This window comes from Papaver somniferum, chromosome 9, assembly GCF_003573695.1.
Source record: "Papaver somniferum cultivar HN1 chromosome 9, ASM357369v1, whole genome shotgun sequence".
Classification (NCBI taxonomy): domain Eukaryota; kingdom Viridiplantae; phylum Streptophyta; class Magnoliopsida; order Ranunculales; family Papaveraceae; genus Papaver; species Papaver somniferum.
The window spans coordinates 153,753,350-153,759,691 of record NC_039366.1 but is presented as its reverse complement, the minus strand read 5'-3'; positions in this window follow the sequence as shown (position 1 = coordinate 153,759,691).

The following is a 6,342-nucleotide window of genomic DNA, read 5'->3' as shown; positions in this document are numbered from 1 at the left end:
AGTCTATTTAATGGTTCTAAACCATTTATGGTATTTCATTCTCTACCTTTAACATAACTAAGAGTTTACTAATCCGATTGGGTTGATTCTACAGTTCATTCGATAAGTCTAGAAGAGATTTACAACTTTGTAGAAAGAACCAAAGACTAATTCGGACCATAAGGGTCCAATTCATGTTTAATAGAAAATCTGGCTCTAAGCCTAAGTCCACTAAACCAGCCCTTTGGACCAAGGTCCACTATATCTGAATCAACTAACGGTCACAAACGGTCAAGGAAGCCAATTAATGGTCCTCGTCATGTCAAAGTCCAAGGTCAAAGGTCAAGTCAAAGGGTTAACTGGGTCAAATCGGTCAAGGTCCACTGTGTCAAGTGTTATTCAACATAGTCGACTCAGTCAAACAACTGAGTCAGACAGACTAAATCAGTCATGCCTCTGACTGAGCTTAATGGACACTGACCTGAGCCATTGCGCAGGTCATAACTCTAATGCACAAACATTATGCAACACACAACATGCTAGGACCAAAAATGCATTTCTAACTCTCCTTGTAAAGCACATAACCAAGTCATCTCTTTATCAATACAATTCTATCGATTCAATACAACTGCAATACAACTCAGACCTCATCTGCAATTTCTATCTCCGACACTTATTCCCAGTTTGTAACTACGCCACTATGATCACCTCCAACTTACTATCAACATTACAACCAACCCATGAACTGTGTTTTAATTCTTCTCACCCAACACCACCATTACAGCCTCCTTTTATGCAAGTCCTGTAACAACAATCTTCAGAAATGCCATGTCTCTATTCAACCCGTCAGCATTACCAATTCATCTATCTGCAACAGCACCATCTCAACTTCTCATTCCATCACAATTCTCCATCTCAGCATCAACATCAACAACACTATTAAGCCTCAACTTGAACCATCTTCATTACAGTTTACAGCCCCACCTGCAACTATTGTTGCTCACCACTATCTCAACTTATCTTCATTATCAGTTATTCGGAAACTCAAATACGCGCCCACACAACCTGACTCGAACTCAATTGCAGCCCTCAGCTTCAATAACCAACAATACCACTTTCATCCTATCTAGTCCACCACTGAAATTAAACATACACAACTTGACCTCTTTACAATATCCACTTGTCCCTTGTAATCTCATACCTTCATTGGTTACCATTTGAAGCTTCTCGGCATCGCAGGACCACTGAGATCAACACCAGCCATTCTAGAATATCAAACAACAACACTATCTGAGATACTACTCAGAATCCTAACACCACCACCATTTATACTTCAGCTCAAGCAATTCTGCGTAAACAACATTGCAACCCCGCCACCAATTCATCTTACAACTCTTATCTGCACCACAATTCAGTTAGATTCAGAACATATCTCCTTCACAGCCTCAACTCAAGACCACAACCATCTATAAAACAACTTCATCAAACCTGTCATAATCTTTCCCCCAGCAGTACCCTAAACATTCATCTAAAACCTTCAATCCATTCATTCATGACCCTGAAGTCCAAGACAAACCCATCTACAATCTCAGTCATACTTCATACCTCACCAGTTGACCTGCATATTGAACACTAATCGCTTCTTTAATTCATTACCAACAACTTGGATCATAACAGTAACTACATTCCATCTCGGACCACCCTTGAGCTCCCAATTCTTTGAACTGAATCTCATTCATCTTATGATTCTTTATTAGGAAATAATATATGAGAGTCTATATTTAGGAGATATGCACATTAAGTTGTGAGAGTTATATTAGGAAAGTGTCTATGTTTAGAGTTTGATCTTAGTTAGGAAAGTACCTTGAGTGGTCGTCAAGTTTGTGAATAATATAAATAGGCTGTTAAGCCATAAGAATTATACACCGAATTATTATCAATGTAGTCTATTGCTTCCGCGCGTTTATGCTCTCCTCTCTCTTGCTCGATCCTTAACATGGTATCAGAGCAAGGTGAGAGGTAGAGAGAGGAGAGAAAGTTAGAGAGTTTTCGTTTTAGGGTTAAAAAAAAAAAAAAAAAAAAAAATCATTGCTATCTTGCTGCTCCGTGACTTGTTGCATGTGAAGTCATGTTCTTGTGGTTTTGTTCATGTGCTTGTTGACGAAAAGAAGGACTAGGAGCAAGATGGAGAATTATATAAAGAACGGAAAGATGTTACTTCCCTAGATTTGATTTCCAGTGCGATGATGTTTGGCTGTTGTTAGTTCGATGGAGAATATGGAAACTGTTTTCTATTGATGCTGTTAAGATGGAGTCATAGAAAGAATGAAAACTGGAGATTGGCAAGCAAACATGGTTGGCTGGTAATTGATCATCGGTGATGGAATAATTGTTACCGATGATATTGAAGATGAATGATGAAAGCTGAGTAGTAGTCTTGTGCTGCTGCTGAGGAGTTTGACCAGCTGTTTTAGGGTTTGTTCGTGAAATTTTTATTGAAGAAAAAAAAAAGGACTTGAAGCTAGTTAGCTGAGAAGAAGACTTAGCCGCGTAGGGTGTTGCTGCCATAGCCCTAATCCTATATCCAAGACATCTGTCGAAGGATTACAAAGTGAATTCAAAGTCGAGAACATAAGATGACTCCGAGTCACGAGTTGGAGATAATTATTTCACCGATATTTTTGGAGTTGCATGACGGTGTTTGCTTCCAATGCCAATATACGAAGATTATTTGTGTGCCGAGAGAATTAAGATGGATTGAAGTGGTTGTTCAAAGATGAATAATGGTGATCGATCACTGCTGTGTGATACTGGCAGAGAAGATGAATCCGAATCAGATGTTCTTCACGGAGTGAAGAAGGAAGAGCTCGATGTTTGCTGTGATGGAGCTCGGGTTAAGAAACAGAGATGGCGATGAAGGGATGACGTATTGAGAAGTGGTCGCTGCTGTTTGTGAAGTGAGAGAAGCTTGAGTCTGCAATGAGGTTTTGCCATTAGTTCTTGCTGGTGAAGACGGGATGATGGAGGTGCTAGAAGACTTGGGTCGTGATTAAAATCAAGTTAAACAGCTCAGAGATGTTGCTGCCATGATCAAGGGTTGAGGTTTTATGGAAGAAAGAGAAGACCAACAATGGAAGAAACACGAACTAAGTTCGTAGCTTCTAGAGTTTAAAACAGAGAAGGAGTCTGTGGTCAAGACCAGGGACGTACCATTACTGCCCTAGATGGTCACAAGGTCCGTTTAAAAAAAAAAAAAAAGGGAAAGAAAGTGTTATTGAAAATTTGTAACACTTTTCTTTTTTTTTCACGGACTTGGAGTACAGAACCTCCTCACCCTCTCTAATCCTTTCTTCAATCAGCATCATATCCATACCAACCCTTTCTTCTGTCGGCAACAACCAACAACCTCCTTGAGCTTAACATGAACCAAGCTACCGTAATCCCAAAGATTTATCAATTTTTCACGGGAGCAACCTTGTTTAAGTACACCGCCTTCCTTTACAATCTTGACTACCTCATTCATCTCCTGACATTCTAAATCTTGGCCCCATAAGCTTTGTTTATTCTCTTGCTTTCCTTGTTCCGCTGTGATTTTGAACATACCACCAACACAAGTTCAAACGCACCGAGTATCTCCCTGTTTTGATCATCCTTGCTTGGCCCCTGAACACTTTAAACTTGTACCAAAACTCCCGTGTCATCCTTAGCTTCTCAACTTCGAGAGTATGTCTTAATACAATTCTTCGTACGGGCTCACGAGCTCACAACCAACCAGCTGCAAGTCCACCTTCTATCACTGACACAATGACCGGCAGCAGTATACGTTTCTTTTAGCGAAAACAGCATTGACAATCAAGATATCTTGCTTGAGAATAATACTGCCCAAACTTTCACAAATTCAATCAACAGCTCCGTTTCCTTGTTTTTCTCAACTTCTAAATCCAACCACCGTTATCCATCTCCACTGCTAACTCTGTCCATCGTCACCATTACGGGCAGTGCTTCTCGATCAACAACATCACCGGCCTTCACCTAGTTTTTTTAGACATATTGAACTCACAGACGTGATACAATTACCAACGAACACTTCAGCAACAGCAACAAGGCTTGACAAACCTTCAACTTCTTTCTTCTTCATGTAAAGAGCAACCAAACAACGATTTTTATTTTTATTTATTTTTTTTTTTTTTTAACGACTTTCTCATAAACCTTAAACGAAAACGATGAAAAAATTCTCTAACTCTCTTCCTCTTATTGAAAATTTGTAACAGTTTGGGTGTTACAAAGAAGAATCGTTACAGAAGCGTAACAAAAGCAAGTGTGACAGTTCTGTCAGAGGTATTGCAGAAAGTTGTTAAACATGTTGGAAGAAGTGAAGTGTGGTTGAAGAGTTTGTGGCAGAAACTTGGAGATCCTACAAAGTGTGGCATACTTTGTAAAGACGACAAGATTGTGAGAGAATCTTGAAGAACAAAGAAGTGTGAAGGTTTCGCAAAAATAGCGTGACTGGAACAAGAGAAGAAGAAACAACATTCATGTTGTGAAGAAAGAAAAAAAAAGAGAGAAGAAAACAATCACCAAGAGGTGATGAGAAAAAGAACAACAATAATAGGTTGAAACCCTATGAGTTGTCGAGAGAGTACAAAAAGTATTCTATCGAAGAAACCAAGAAACCAAGAGTACAAGAAGTATTCTACGAAGGGAACCGAAATGTTCTAAAACTACGAAGATGGGACCGCAATGTCCTTAAACTACGAAGATGGGACCGAAACGTCCTTAAACTACGAAGATGGGACCGTAATGTCCTTAAACTTCCGAAGGGGACCGAAACGTCCTAAAACTACGAAGAGGACCGAAACGTCCTTAAACTACGAAGATGGGACCGTAATGTCCTTAAACTACGAAGAGGACCGAAATGTCCTTAAACTACGAATAGGGGACCGAAACGTCCTTAAACTACGAAGAGGACCGTAATGTCCCTAAACTTTCGAAGGGGACCGAAACGTCCTTAAACTACGAAGAGGACCGAAAGATGTCCTTAAACTACGAAAATGGGAACGAAAGCGTAATGTCCTTAAACTATGAAGGGGACCGAAACGTCCTTAAACTACAAAGAGGACCGAAACGTCCTTAAACTACGATCTGAAGATTTTTTTTTCCCGCAAAAGCGTTGAAAAAACGAAAGAAGAAAACCGAAGTTAAATTTCTTTTGTCCAAGATGGGCATTCGTGATCTACATGCTCCATCTTGAGGGAGGGTATTAGGAAATAATATATGAGAGTCTATATTTAGGAGATATGCACATTAAGTTGTGAGAGTTATATTAGGAAAGTGTCTATGTTTAGAGTTTGATCTTAGTTAGGAAAGTACCTTGAGTGGTCGTCAAGTTTGTGAACAATATAAATAGGCTGTTAAGCCATAAGAATTATACACCGAATTATTATCAATGTAGTCTTTTATGCTTCCGCGTTTATGCTCTCCTCTCTCTTGCTCGATCCTTAACATTCTTCATTGAACTTCTTACGAACTCCCAGTTCTTTAGTTCAATCATCAGAACAACTCAACAACAGCAATTAAACAACAACCCTCTTCTTATTCATCTATCAGAACCTCAATTTAATTCATCTTCTTCATCTGCAGATGCCGACTAGAACAACCTAATCTACATGAACCCTAATTCTATATGAAATCAAAATTAAACTCTATAAATTCATCTACACTTCAATTGACAACAAAGCCACTCTATAATATAACAAATCATAACGATTTCATAATAAGAATCAACCAAAACAGAAACTCTGAATTCAAACACCGTTTTACCTTTTCTGAGAACTTTGAATTCGAGACTCGAATCAACATCATCACTCTCGAGCAATCCTTTCTCTCTACCTAGCCCTCACGATCTTGTAACTTAATTCCATCTCTCAAAGCTTGAAGAATCACCAGAGAAAAGCAAAGAGAAGAAGAGAAGGGAAAGAAGGAGAGAGAAGAAAGAATAAATAAGAATGAGCTGAGATCGAGTTTATCTCGATGGGTTTTGATGATAAGACCAAGTAATTACCAATGCGCCCACAAAATGGATAAGGGCAGCCAGACGGTTAATCCAATGATATCTTCTTCGTCCGGTACCCTGTTGACACGTACGAGTAGTCCATTTTGCCTAGCTTTTCGAGTTCTATCCAATAGTACTAATTTCGTATTTAGATCGTTGTTAGATTAATTTTATTAATTAAAATCTAAATTAACTAACCGAGTCATTATCGGCTAATTCGTCTCTTGACTGGTCAAATAGCGTTGACGAGCTTGAGTGTCCTTACAACTGCATTCCAGTCTGAAGTATTGATAGTAGTCTAGAGTCTATAA